We start from the raw sequence: 13,583 nt of genomic DNA, 5'->3' as shown, positions 1-13,583 counted from the left end.
AGACTCCACAGAGAGCTTTGTCTACTGTTTATTGGTTTGTGATGAAAAACAACTCTGCAGAAACATAAAGTGTGTTCTGCTCCTGAGTCTGAGACAGATTCCAAGTTCATTCAAACTCATAAAAAAAATTGAAAAAGGGAATAGAAACTCAAGCTGGTCTTCATAGGGAATAGGGATTGCTTTAGCAGGTATACTAAAGTTTTTCATCAAAAGTAAGTTAGGCAGCCCAAATACAATTTTTATAATATGCCAGTACATTGTACAGTGCTCCCATCAATCACAGCAGGATAATGTCACAGTAAAGAAAGGTCATGGAGGAAAGCAGAGAATTTAGCTGAGCTGAATTTATTAAAATACTGTAGAAGCAGATAAAGGCAGTCCATGCAAAGCTCAAGTCTATACAATACTATTGTGTGTATAAAAGAAGACAAGGTATTTACTTTTTGCCACCCAAACTTTAAAAAATACATACAATTTACAAAACCATGTTGCTTTTTAAATTGCTTTTGAATTGGGGGAACTATTTATTTCAGCAGGTTAAACCAAGGAAATAAATGACAAAATAATGTTCAGTATTTTATGTAATGAGATACTTGATTGAGTTCCATGAAAGAATGGTGATTACAGACTAGTCAGTGGGAAGCTGCTACTACACTAACCTTTTGCCATTCCTTTATGACACAGACCCACAGTGGAAAATGTAGTTGTTATTTTTGAAAGTGGATCCTGATTCTTACAGGACTTGATTGCTGGGGGCATGGGGGAGAGCAGTGAGGAGGAGAAGAAGGGAGGGAGAGAAGATCCAGAAGTTTAGAAAGTTAGACCTACTATGACTGGGCACTGGCTGGGGTACAGGTGAAGGCAAATATCCCCCTCTACCCAACTCCCCTACCCTGATCCAATATTAGAGAAGAGTTGTGGAAGAAAAAAGAAAAGGTGAGATTGGTAATTATTTGATTCCTTAGGATACCTCTGCTATAATAGAAAACTAAATTGAGGCAACAAAATCATGAAATAGCTCCTATAATAAGAAGTTGGAGGAAGGAGAATCTCACTATGAGGTGGCACTCTAAAATTCTCCTGGCGTTCTCCTCCAGCTGCAAGGTGGTAGCTACTGCTCCAAGCATCTTATCCTTACAGGATGCAGGGTGGGGGCTGGGGGAAGGGATGCACAGAAACAGTAAAAGGGATGAGTCTCACATGACCACAAGAAGCCGAAACACAGAGCAGAACTGGAAATTGTCCATGAAAAGATTGTCAAACTCTGTTAAATATTTGAAGGGATTTATTCTGAGCCAAATATGAGTGACCAATGGCCTGTGATACAGCCCTCAGGAGAGCCTGAGAACATGTGCCCGAGGTGGTCAGGCTACAACTCACAACTTGGCTTTATACATTTTAGGGATACATAAGATATCAATCAATGCATGTAAGATGTATTATATTGGTTTGATCTGGAAAGCAGAAAAACTGAAAGCCAGGACAAGGGGGCTTCCCAGTCATAGGCAGATTCAAAGATTTTCTGATTGGCAATTGGTTGAAAGTGTTGTTATCTAAAGACCTGGAATCAATAGAAAGGAATGTTTGAATTACAATAAGGGGTGGTGGAGGCCAAGGTTTTACCACGCAGATGAAGCGTCCGGGTTTCAAAGAGAATAGATTATAAATGTTTCTTATCAGATTTAAAGAGGCTGTTCTATTAGTCTTAAGGTCTGTGTTGATGTGGATGCTGGTCAGCTGTGCCTGAATTCCAAAAGGGAGAAGGGCATAATAAGGCATGAATTACTCCCTCTTCCCATCATGGCCTGAACTAGTTTTTTGGGTTAACTTTGGAATGCCCTTGGCTGAGAGGGGTCCATTCAGATGGTTGGAGTGTTAGATATGAGTTCTAAATTTCTTTTCAAAGAATTAATATGTCAGTATGTTCAATTCTTTGCCTTCTACTTTTAAACTTAACTTCCTCATAAAGCAACCTTTTTTGATTACCTACTCCACCCTGACTCATTCTGATTACCTGCTCCACCCTGACTCATTCCAATTACCTGCTACCGGCTCTGCCCTGACTCCCGCCAAAGCACTCACCCTGTCATTCTCTATAAATTAGCCAACTGGAATTACTTTAGCCTGTGCAGTCTAACCCTAGCCAATGGGGGAATGGCACAGCAGCAGGGGCCATGTGCATCAGGGATAAGAACTCCTTCCCCTCCCTTGTCCAAGTATGTGCTCACCATTGTTCCATCTGTAAGGGCGCACCCTTCTATAGAAGTAACATGCCTTGCTGAGAATTAAAAAGAAAACTTTATATTCAAGTGCTATTCCTTTTGCAGCACTAAAACTTTATAAATAACAGGAGGATCTTTGAATTTTATTTTTTGTTTATAAAATAAAATATCCTTTTATAAATGGAAGGAGTATGGGTTGGATTTAAAGAGGATGGGAAGAAGGGAGGAGAGAAGTGGGGGAGGCAAGTATGAATTCTGGCAAAGTGTTCTGATCTACCCTTGATAGATGCCATTATTTGGAGGAAGCAAAAGAAAAACCAATCACATGCAATTTCCTTCCAATTCAAATATTTGGATTTATAGAAAACTTGGATATAGGCCAGACTAGGGCCAGAATAAGCTTTCAGGATTGTAGTTAAGGCTCTCATCAGAGCTATGAGTAAAAGCTACACAATGGCTCAATTCAAACATTTTAAAAAGTAGAAAGAATTCCAATCCCATTATATAATTTTAGTAGAACCCCAAATTTCAATTCACAAAGGCTCATAGGATAATTCCCCTCTGTGGTATTTGTCAGAGTCTCTCTTCTCATGAATTTATTTTCCTCTTCCTTGTTAGAGCAATGCCATACTTTTCAGCCTTGTTTTTTTTCTTCTCATTTTAGGCCTCAACTTTTTTTTCTGTCTAGCTCAGCATTGATGCTCGCTCACTTTTCAGGGAAACAAATTATTTCAATATGAGTATGAACTTGTCAGACCAAGACCCCACGAATACTGCTTGTTATTAGGAAGAGAATTCCAGCATACAGCTGTGGCTTGAAAACTTTTAAACATCCTCGTATGTTTATGTGGCAGAACTGACAGGCACAGGTGAGATTTCTCACACAGACGAGCTTCCAGAGGGGTGGTATAGGATGATGAGTGAGATGCAGACTCTGGACTCAGACTGCCTGGGTTTAACATTTGATAAAATTATGACCTATTCTGTGTGGGATGTTGCAAGCTGTGAAATCATATGTAATCATTTTGTCATCTGTAAAATGTGGATGATGTCATTAGCTACCTCATAGAGTTGTGAGGATTAGAGTTAAATATCACCAAATCCCAACTACTCACCATCTCCATTAATACCTATCAATGTTGTCTAAGCCGTCATCATCTCTTTATGGGTCACAATGTCCTCACTAGTCTCTTTGTCTTTACCTTTGCCCAGCCACACAGCAGCCAGATGTATTCTTTTGTAATGTAAATCAGATGTAATGTCATCCTTCTGCTCACCACCCTGCAAAAGCTCTCCATCTCATTCAGTGGAAAGACAAAGTCTTCACAATGGCCTTATAGGGTCTTATAGACCCTATATGACCAGGCCTTTCATGATCTCTCTGACCTTGTCTCCTGTCGGCTTTTCCTTCCCTCACCTATTCCAGTCACACTGGCCTCCTTGCTGTCTTTGAACACACCAGCTGTTCTTCTGCCTTAGAGGATTCACTCTGGCTGTTCCCTCTGCTTAGAATGTTCTTTCTTCAGATATCTACATAGTTCACTCCATCTTCCCCTCCCTCCACTTTTGGACAGCTTTATTGAGACAGAATTTACATGTCATAAAATTCACCTGCTTTAAATACACACTTCAGGCCTGGCACAGTGGCTCACACCTGTAATCCCAGCACTTTGGGAGGCTGAGGTGGGCGGATCACTTGAGGCCAGGAGTTCAAGACCAGCCTGGCCAATATGGTGAAACCACATCTCTACTAAAAATACAAAAATTAGCCAGGCATGGTTGTGCATACCGGTAATCCCAGCTACTTGGGAGGCTGAGGCAGGAGGATTGCTTGAACCCAGGAGGCAGAGGTTGCAGTGAGCCGAGATCATGCCACTGCTCTCCAGCCTGGGTGACAGAGTGAGACTGTGTCTCAAAAAAATAAAATAAAATAAAAATAAAAATAAATACACACTTCATTGGTTCGTAGCATATTTACAGAGTCATGCAATTATCACCACAATCAATTTAGAACATTTTCATCACCTCAGAAAGAATCCTTGTACACTTTAGCTAGCATTCTTCACTTCTCCTGTCCCTCCCAGCACTTAGTGTGTTTTCAAGGTTCTTTCATGTTGTAGCATGTATCAGTACTTCATTTCTTTTTATGGTCTCATAATATTCGTTGTATGGATCTCTACCACATTTTGTTTATCCATTCACCCCTTGATGGAGTTTCCACTTTTTGGTTATTATAAATAATGCTGCTATGAACATTCATGTATAGATCTTTGTGTTAACATATTTTCAGTTGTCTTGGGTATATACCTAGTAGTGGAATTGCAGGGTGATATGGTAATCTAGCTTTAATCTTTTGAGGAACTGCCAAATTGTTTTCCAGAGTGGTTGTACTATTTCACATCTCCACCAGCAGTATAAGAGGGTTCCAATTTCTCCATGTCCTCTCCCATACTTATTTGATTCTAGCCACTCTGGTGAACGTACAGTAGGTTTTGATTTGCATTTCCCTAATAATTAATGATATTGAGCATCTTTTTATCTGCTTATTGGCCATTTATATACCTCCTTTGGAGAAATATCTATTCAAATTCTTTGCCCATTTTAAATTCTGTGACTTGTCTTCTTGTAATTGAGTTGTAAGAGTACTTTATATGTTCTGGAAACAAGACCCTTATATGTGTGATTTGGAGATATTTTCTTCCAATCTATGCATCCTTTTGAGAGGTGACAATGTGCCAGCAGCCCTCACTTGCTCTCAGCGCCTCCTCGGCCTCAGTATCCGCTCTGGCCATGCTCGAGGAGCCCTTCAGCCCATCGCTGCACCATGGGAGCCCCTCTCTGGGCTGGCCAAGGCCAGAGCCGGCTCCCTCTGCTTGCAGGGAGGTGTGGAGGGAGAGGCACGGGCAGGAACCCGGGCTGCATGCGGTGCTCGTGAGCCAGCATGAGTTCCAGGTGGGCACATGCTCTGCAGGTCCCGCACTCAGAGCAGCCAGCCAGCACCGCCGGCCCAGGGCAGTGAGGGGCTTAGCACCCGGGCCAGCAGCTGTGGAGGGGGTGCCAGGTTCCCCAGCACTGCCGGCCCACTTTCGCCATGCTTGAATTCTTGCTGGGCCTCAGCCGCCTCCCCACGGGGCAGGGCTTGAGACCTGCAGCCTGCCATGCCCAAGTACCGCACCACCCCCCACCCCACCCCACTGCTGCAGTGGGCTCCTGCGCAGCCCGAGCCTCCCCGACCCATCGACTGCCCAGGGGCTGGGGAGTGCGGGCGCCCCACACGGGACTGGCAGGCAGCTCCACACGCGGGCCTGGTGCGGGATCCACTGGGTGAAGCCAGCTGGGCTTCTGAGTCAAGTGGGGACTTGGAGAACTTTTATGTCTAGCTGGAGGATTGTATATGCACCAATCAGTGCTCTGTGTCTAGCTCAAGGTTTGTAAACATACCAATCTGTGCTCTGTGTCTAGCTCATCTAGTGGGGACTTGGAGAACTTTTATGTCTAGCTAAAGGATTGTAAATGCACCAGTCAGCACCCTGTGTCTAGCTCAAGGTTTGTAAATGCACCAATCAGTGCTCTGTGTCTAGCTAATCTAGTGGGGACTTGGAGAACCTTTATGTCTAGCTAAAGGATTGTAAATGCACCAATCAGTGCTCTGTGTCTAGCTCAAGGTTTGTAAATGCACCAATCAGTGCTCTGTGTCTAGCTAATCTAGTGGGGACTTGGAGAACCTTTATGTCTAGCTAAAGGATTGTAAATACACCAATCACTACTCTGTGTCTAGCTCAAGGTTTGTAAACACACCAATCAGCACCCTGTGTCTAGCTCAAGGTTTGTAAATGCACCAATCAGTGCTCTGTGTCTAGCTAATCTAGTGGGGACTTGGAGAACCTTTATGTCTAGCTAAAGGATTGTAAATGCACCAATCAGTGCTCTGTGTCTAGCTCAAGGTTTGTAAATGCACCAATCAGTGCTCTGTGTCTAGCTAATCTAGTGGGGACTTGGAGAACCTTTATGTCTAGCTAAAGGATTGTAAATACACCAATCACTACTCTGTGTCTAGCTCAAGGTTTGTAAACACACCAATCAGCACCCTGTGTCTAGCTCAAGGTTTGTAAATGCACCGATCAGTGCTCTGTGTCTAGCTAATCTAGTGGGGACTTGGAGAACTTTTGGGTCTAGCTCAGAGATTGTAAATGCACCAATCAGTACCCTGTCACAAGGGACCAATCATCTCTCTGAAAAATGGACCAATCAGCAGTATGTGGGTGGGCCCAGATAAGGGAATAAAAGCAGGCTGCCCCAGCCAGCAGCCGCAAGCTGCTGGGCTCTGCTTCCACAGTGTGTAAGCTTTGGTCTTTTGCTCTGTGCAGTAAATCTTGCTGCTGTTCACTCTTTGGGTACGCACTGCATTTATGAGATGTAACACTTACTGCAAAGGCCTGTAGCTTCACTCCTGAGGCGAGTGAGACCACCAACCCACTAGGAGGAATGAACAACTCCAGATGTGCTGCCTTAGGAGCAGTAACACCCACCGTGAAGGTCTGCAGCTTCACTCCTGAAGCCAGCCAGACCACAAACCCACCAGAAGGAAAAAACTCCGAACACATCCAAACATCAGAAGAAACAAACTCCGGACACACCGTCTTTAAGAACTGTAACACTCACCGCGAGGGTCTGCAGCTTCATTCTTGAAGTCAGTGAGACCAAGAACCCACCAATTTCTGACACACTTTCACTTTCTTGATGTCCTTTAAAATGCAAAAGTTTTAAATTTTGATCAAGTCCAGTTTATTAATGTTTTATTGCATGAGCTTTTGGTGTTATATCTAACAAATCATTACCCAGTCCAAGTTTGTGAAGATTTATACCTACATTTTCTTCTAAGTATTTCATAATTTTGGTTCTTACATTTAAACTTATGATTCATTTTGAGTTAATTTTTTTTGTATAATGTGAGATAGAGGTCCAAATTTATATTTTTGCATGTGAATATACAGTAGTCCCAGCACCATTTGTTGAAGAGGCTATTTTACCCACATTAAATTACTTTTGCACCTTTGTCAAAAATTAGTTAACTGTAAGTGCAAGAGTTTATTTCTGGGCTCAATTCTATTCCATTTATTTATATATATATCCTTATGCCACACTGTCTTGATTACTGTAGCTTTATAGTCATTGTGAATTCTCCAAGTCTGTTCTTTTCTAAGATTATTTTTGCTCTTCTGGGTCCTTTGCATTGACGTATACATTTTAGCATCAGTTTATCAATTTTTGTAAAAAGAAAGCTATGATTTTTATAGGGATTGTGTTAAACCTATAGATCAATTTGGGAAGTATTGCCTTCTTAGCAACATTAAGTTTTCCAATCTGTGAACATGGAAATGTCTTTCTATATTATTTAGGCCTCCTTTAATTGCTTTCAGTATTTTTGTAGCTTTCAGTGTTCAGGTCTTCTACTGCTAAACTTATTAGTAAATACTGTATTTTATTCTTTTTGGTGCTATTGTTAATGGATATTGTTTCTTAATTTCATCTTTGGACTGTTTATTGCTAGCTTATAGAAATACAATTTACTTTTGTATATTAATCTTACATCCTTAAACTTTGCCAAACTCATTTATTAGTTCTAGTAGTTTAAGTGGATTTCTTAGAATTTTCTGTATATAAGATTATGGCACTTACAAATAAAGAATGTTTTATTCTTTCTTTCCAATATGGATTCCTTTTACTTCTTTGTCTGGCTTAATTGTCCTGGTTAGAATCCCCACTACCATGTTGAATGGAAGTGGCGAGAATGGACATCCTTATCTTATTCCTGATCTTTGGGGGAAACCATTTATTCTTTCATCTTTAAGTTTAATATTAGCTGTGGGTTTTTAGTAGATGCCCTTTATCAGGTTGAGGAAGTTATTCTATATTCCTAGTTGCTTGAGTATTTTTTATCACAAATGAATGTTGCCTCACTCTCTTCTTGTCTTAGCTGAAATGCATTCTCAGAAAGGTCCACTTTGGCCTCTCTATTTAAAGTATAATCTGCTTCCACCCACCCATGTCCCTCACCTTACTCTACTTTGCTTTTTTCCATTATAGCTGTAATCATCTTCTAATATACCAATGATTGTACTTATTTATTTATTTTTTACTGTGTCCTTTTGCTAAAATACGTGCTCTACAAAGCCAGACATCATTTTCTGGTTTTTTTGTTTGTTTTAACCGATGTATCCCAAATGTCTTGAGTGATGCACATAGCAGGAGTTCAATAAATATTTGTTGAGTAAATATATTAATATAAAATGCTTGAGAACAGCATTTTTCAAATAGTAATATGGCTGTGAGGGTGATCTGGTTGCAACATCTGTCACCCCATTGATCACCAGGGTTGCTGGCTGATCAGGCCGGCCAGGTTGGCTAGGAGGGTGTCTCCTTCCCTCTCTGCTCCATGTGCATCCCTCCTGAAGCTGTACATGTAGATGAAGAAGATTACCTTTCTTGAGAGTAGAGGACCATTATTTGATCAAGGGAATATGAGTAGATGCACTCCCCTGCTAGACTCTCTAACCAAGCTCTCAAATAGTAACTGCTACATAATTTTTTTTTCCTGCAGTGAGACAGCAATTCAAACCTAGTGTTAAAATCATCTTATTGTCCAGATCCACAGGTCCTTGCCAAAAATGCTTTTAAGCTTCCTGAATGCTTTTTTCTTAAACCACTAGGTATAAAAAATTTCTCTTACCATCGGGAGCTTTGGTTTCATTATAAAATAAAGAAGGCCGGGTGCAGTAGCTTATGCCTATAATCCTAGCAGTTTGGTAGGCTGAGGCAGGCAGATCACTTGAGCCCAGGAGTTTGAGACCACCCTGGGCAACATAGCCAGACCCCATCTCAAAAAAAAATAACAAACAAAATAAAATAAAATAAAATAATCTTCCTATTTACTTCATAGATGGCATGAAAATGAAATGAAATAATATGTCATGTGTGATTCAAACTAGATAGAAGTTTCTGTCTCATATAATAATCTAGCACATTCAGGCCTCTCTGTTCTGTGAGGCAGCCCAGGCATCATGTTTCTACTATCTTGTTGTTTCTCAACCTCCTACAGTATTGCCTCTTGTATCACTTAGGTATTGATGCATAACAAGCTACCCCAAAAGTTAATGACTTAAAACAATTTTTTTTTTCTGCTTATTGTGGTTTTTAGGTGGTTCAGATATTTAGTCTGAACTCAGCTATATGGTCTCTTCTACTGATATCATCTGGGATCACTCATGCAGCTGGACTTATCTGGTGGCTTGACTGGGGCTGGATGATCTAAGTGGCCTACTTACTTGCTGGGTATCAACCAGGCATCTCTCTCCATGTGGTCTGTCATCATGAAGGAGGCTAGGCCAGGTGTTTTTACATGGCAGTCTCATAGCAGTCACAGGGTTTCAAGAAAGAAAAAGTAGAAGTCATATGGTACCCTGAGACCTCTTGAGAGCTCTCCATAGGTCAGCTGAGGCCTCAGTTAAGAACACATTGCAGGCCAGCTTCTCCCTCTTCCCAATTCTGCCCTTCTCACCCCCTTCCCATGTATCTTATTTATTTTTTAATTTTTTAATTTTATTATTACTATACTTTAAGTTTTAGGGTACATGTGCACAAAGTGCAGGTTTGTTACATATGTATACATGTGCCATGTTGGTGTGCTGCACCCATTAACTCGTCATTTAGCATTAGGTATATCTACTAATGCTATCCCTCCCCCCTCCTCCCACCCCACAACTGTCCCCAGAGTGTGATGTTCCCCTTCCTGTGTCCATGTGTTCTCATTGTTCAATTCCCACCTATGAGTGAGAACATGCGGTGTTTGGTTTTTTTGTCCTTGCGATAGTTTGCTGAGAATGATGGTTTCCAGTTTCATCAATGTCCCTAAAAAGGATATGAACTCATCATTTTTTATGGCTGCATAGTATTCCATGGTGTATATGTGCCACATTTTCTTAATCCAGTCTATCATTGTTGGACATTTAGGTTGGTTCCAAGTCTTTGCTATTGTGAATAGTGCCACTATAAACATATGTGTGCATGTGTCTTTATAGCAGCATGATTTATAATCCTTTGGGTATATACCCAGTAATGGGATGGCTGGGTCAAATGGTATTTCTAGTTCTAGATCCCTGAGGAATCGCCGCACTGACTTCCACAATGGTTGAACTAGTTTACAGTCCCACCAACAGTGTAAAAGTCTTCCTATTTCTCCACACGCCCCCCAGCACCTGTTGTTTCCTGACTTTTTAATGATCGCCATTCTAACTGGTGTGAGATGGTATGTCATCGTGGTTTTGATTTGCATTTCTCTGATGGCCAGTGATGATGAGCATTTTCTCATGTGTTTTTTGGCTGCATAAATGTCTTCTTTTGAGAAGTGTCTGTTCATATCCTTCACCCACTTTTTGATGGGGTTTTTTGTTTTTTTCTTGTAAATTTGTTTGAGTTCATTGTAGATTCTGGATATTAGCCCTTTCTCAGATTAGTAGGTTGCGAAAATTTTCTCCCATTCTGTAGGTTGTCTGTTCACTCTGATGGTAGTTTCTTTTGCTGTGCAGAAGCTCTTTAGTTTAATTAGATCCCATTTGTCAATTTTGGCTTTTGTTGCCATTGCTTTTGGTGTTTTAGGCATGAAGTCCTTGCCCATGCCTATGTCCTGAATGGTATTGCCTAGGTTTTCTTCTGGGGTTTTTACAGTTTTAGGTCTAACATTTAAGTCTTTAATCCACCTTGAATTAATTTTTGTATAAGGTGTAAGGAAGGGATCCAGTTTCAGCTTTCTACATATGGCTAGCCAGTTTTCCCAGCACCATTTATTAAATAGGGAATCCTTTCCCCATTGCTTGTTTTTCTCAGGTTTGTCAAAGATCGGATAGTTGTAGATATGTGGCATTATTTCTGAGGTCTCTGTTCTGTTCCATTGGTCATATCTCTGTTTTGGTACCAGTACCATGCTGTTTTGGTTACTGTATGCTTGTAGTGTAGTTTGAAGTGAGGTAGCATGATGCCTCCAGCTTTGTTCTTTTGGCTTAGGATTGACTTGGCAATGCGGGCTCTTTTTTGGTTCCATATGAACTTTAAAGTAGTTTTTTCCAATTCTGTGAAGAAAGTCATTGGTAGCTTGATGGGGATGGCATTGAATCTATAAATTACCTTGGGCAGTATGGCTATTTTCACGATATTGATTCTTCCTACCCATGAGCGTGGAATGTTCTTCCATTTGTTTGTATCCTCTTTTATTTCCTTGAGCAGTGGTTTGTAGTTCTCCTTGAAGAGGTCCTTCACATCCCTTGTAAGTTGGATTCCTAGGTATTTTATTCTCTTTGAAGCAATTGTGAATGGGAGTTCACTCACGATTTGGCTCTCTGTTTGTCTGTTATTGGTGTATAAGAATGCTTGTGATTTTTGCACATTGATTTTGTATCCTGAGACTTTGCTGAAGTTGCTTATCAGCTTGAGGAGATTTTGGGCTGAGATGATGGGGTTTTCTAGATATGCAATCAGGTCATCTGCAAACAGGGACAATTTGACTTCCTCTTTTCCTAATTGAATACCCTTTATTTCCTTCTCCTGCCTGATTGCCCTGGCCAGAACTTCCAACACTATGTTGAATAGGAGTGGTGAGAGAGGACATCCCTGTCTTGTGCCTGTTTTTAAAGGGAATGCTTCCAGTTTTTGCCCATTCAGTATGATATTGGCTGTGAGTTTGTCATAAATAGCTCTTATTATTTTGAGATATGTCCCATCAATACCTATTTTATTGAGAGTTTTTAGCATGAAGGGCTGTTGAATTTTGCCAAAGGCCTTTTCTGCATCTATTGAGATAATCATGTGGTTTTTGTCTTTGGTTCTGTTTATATGTTGGATTACATTTATTGATTTGTGTATGTTGAACCAGCCTTGCATCCCAGGGATGAAGCCCACTTGATCATGGTGGATAAGCTTTTTGATGTGCTGCTGCTGGATTCGGTTTGCCAGTATTTTATTGAGGATTTTTGCATCAATGTTTATCAAGGATATTGGTCTAAAATTCTCTTTTTTGGTTGTGTCTCTGCCAGGCTTTGGTATCAGGATGATGCTGACCTCATAAAATGAGTTAGGGAGGATTCCCTCTTTTTCTATTGATTGGAATAGTTTCAGAAGGAATGGTACCAGCTCCTCTTTGTACCTCTGGTAGAATTCAGCTGTGAATCCATCTGGTCCTGGACTTTTTCTGGTTGGCAAGCTATTGATTATTGCCTCAATTTCAGAGCCTGTTATTGGTCTATTCAGAGATTCAACTTCTTCCTGGTTTAGTCTTGGGAGGATGTATGTGTCAAGGAATTTATCCATTTCTTCTAGATTTTCTAGTTTATTTGCATGGAGGTGTTTATAGTATTCTCTGATGGTAGTTTGTATTTCTGTGGGATTGGTGGTGATATCCCCTTTATCATTTTTTATTGCTTCTATTTGATTCTTCTCTCTTTTCTTCTTTATTAATCTTGCTAGTAGTCTATCGATTTTGTTGATCTTTTCAAAAAAACAGCTCCTGGATTCATTAATTTTTTGAAGGGTTTTTTGTGTCTCTATTTCCTTCAGTTCTGCTCTGATCTTAGTTATTTCTTGCCTTCTGCTAGCTTTTGAATGTGTTTGCTCTTGCTTTTCTAGTTCTTTTATTTGTGATGTTAGGGTGTCAATTTTGGATCTTTCCTGCTTTCTCTTGTGGACATTTAGTGCTGTAAATTTCCCTCTACACACTGCTTTGAATGTGTCCCAGAGATTCTGGTATGTTGTGTCTTTGTTTTCACTGGTTTCAGAGAACATCTTTATTTCTGCCTTCATTTCGTTATTTACCCAGTAGTCATTCAGGAGCAAGTTGTTCAGTTTCCATGTAGTTGAGCGGTTTTGAGTGAGTTTCTTAATCCTGAGTTCTAGATTGCACTGTGGTCTGAGAGACAGTTTGTTATAATTTCTGTTCTTTTACATTTGCTGAGGAGTGCTTTACTTCCAACTATGTGGTCAATTTTGGAGTAGGTGCGGTGTGGTGCTGAAAAGAATGTATATTCTGTTGATTTGGGGTGGAGAGTTCTGTAGATGTCTATTAGGTCCACTTGGTGCAGAACTGAGTTCAATTCCTGGATATCCTTGTTAACTTTCTGTCTCGTTGATCTGTCTAATGTTGACAGTGGGGTGTTAAAGTCTCCCATTATTATTGTGTGGGAGTCTAAGTCTCTTTGTAGGTCACTAAGGTCTTGGTTTATGACCAAGGACTTGCTTTATGAATCTGGTCTTGCTTTATGAATCTGGGTGCTCCTGTATTGGGTGCATATATATTTAGGATAGCTAGCTCTTCTT

This window comes from Gorilla gorilla, chromosome 2 (genome assembly GCF_029281585.2).
Source record: "Gorilla gorilla gorilla isolate KB3781 chromosome 2, NHGRI_mGorGor1-v2.1_pri, whole genome shotgun sequence".
Taxonomy (NCBI): Eukaryota; Metazoa; Chordata; class Mammalia; order Primates; family Hominidae; genus Gorilla; species Gorilla gorilla.
This window is presented reverse-complemented; position numbering follows the sequence as displayed.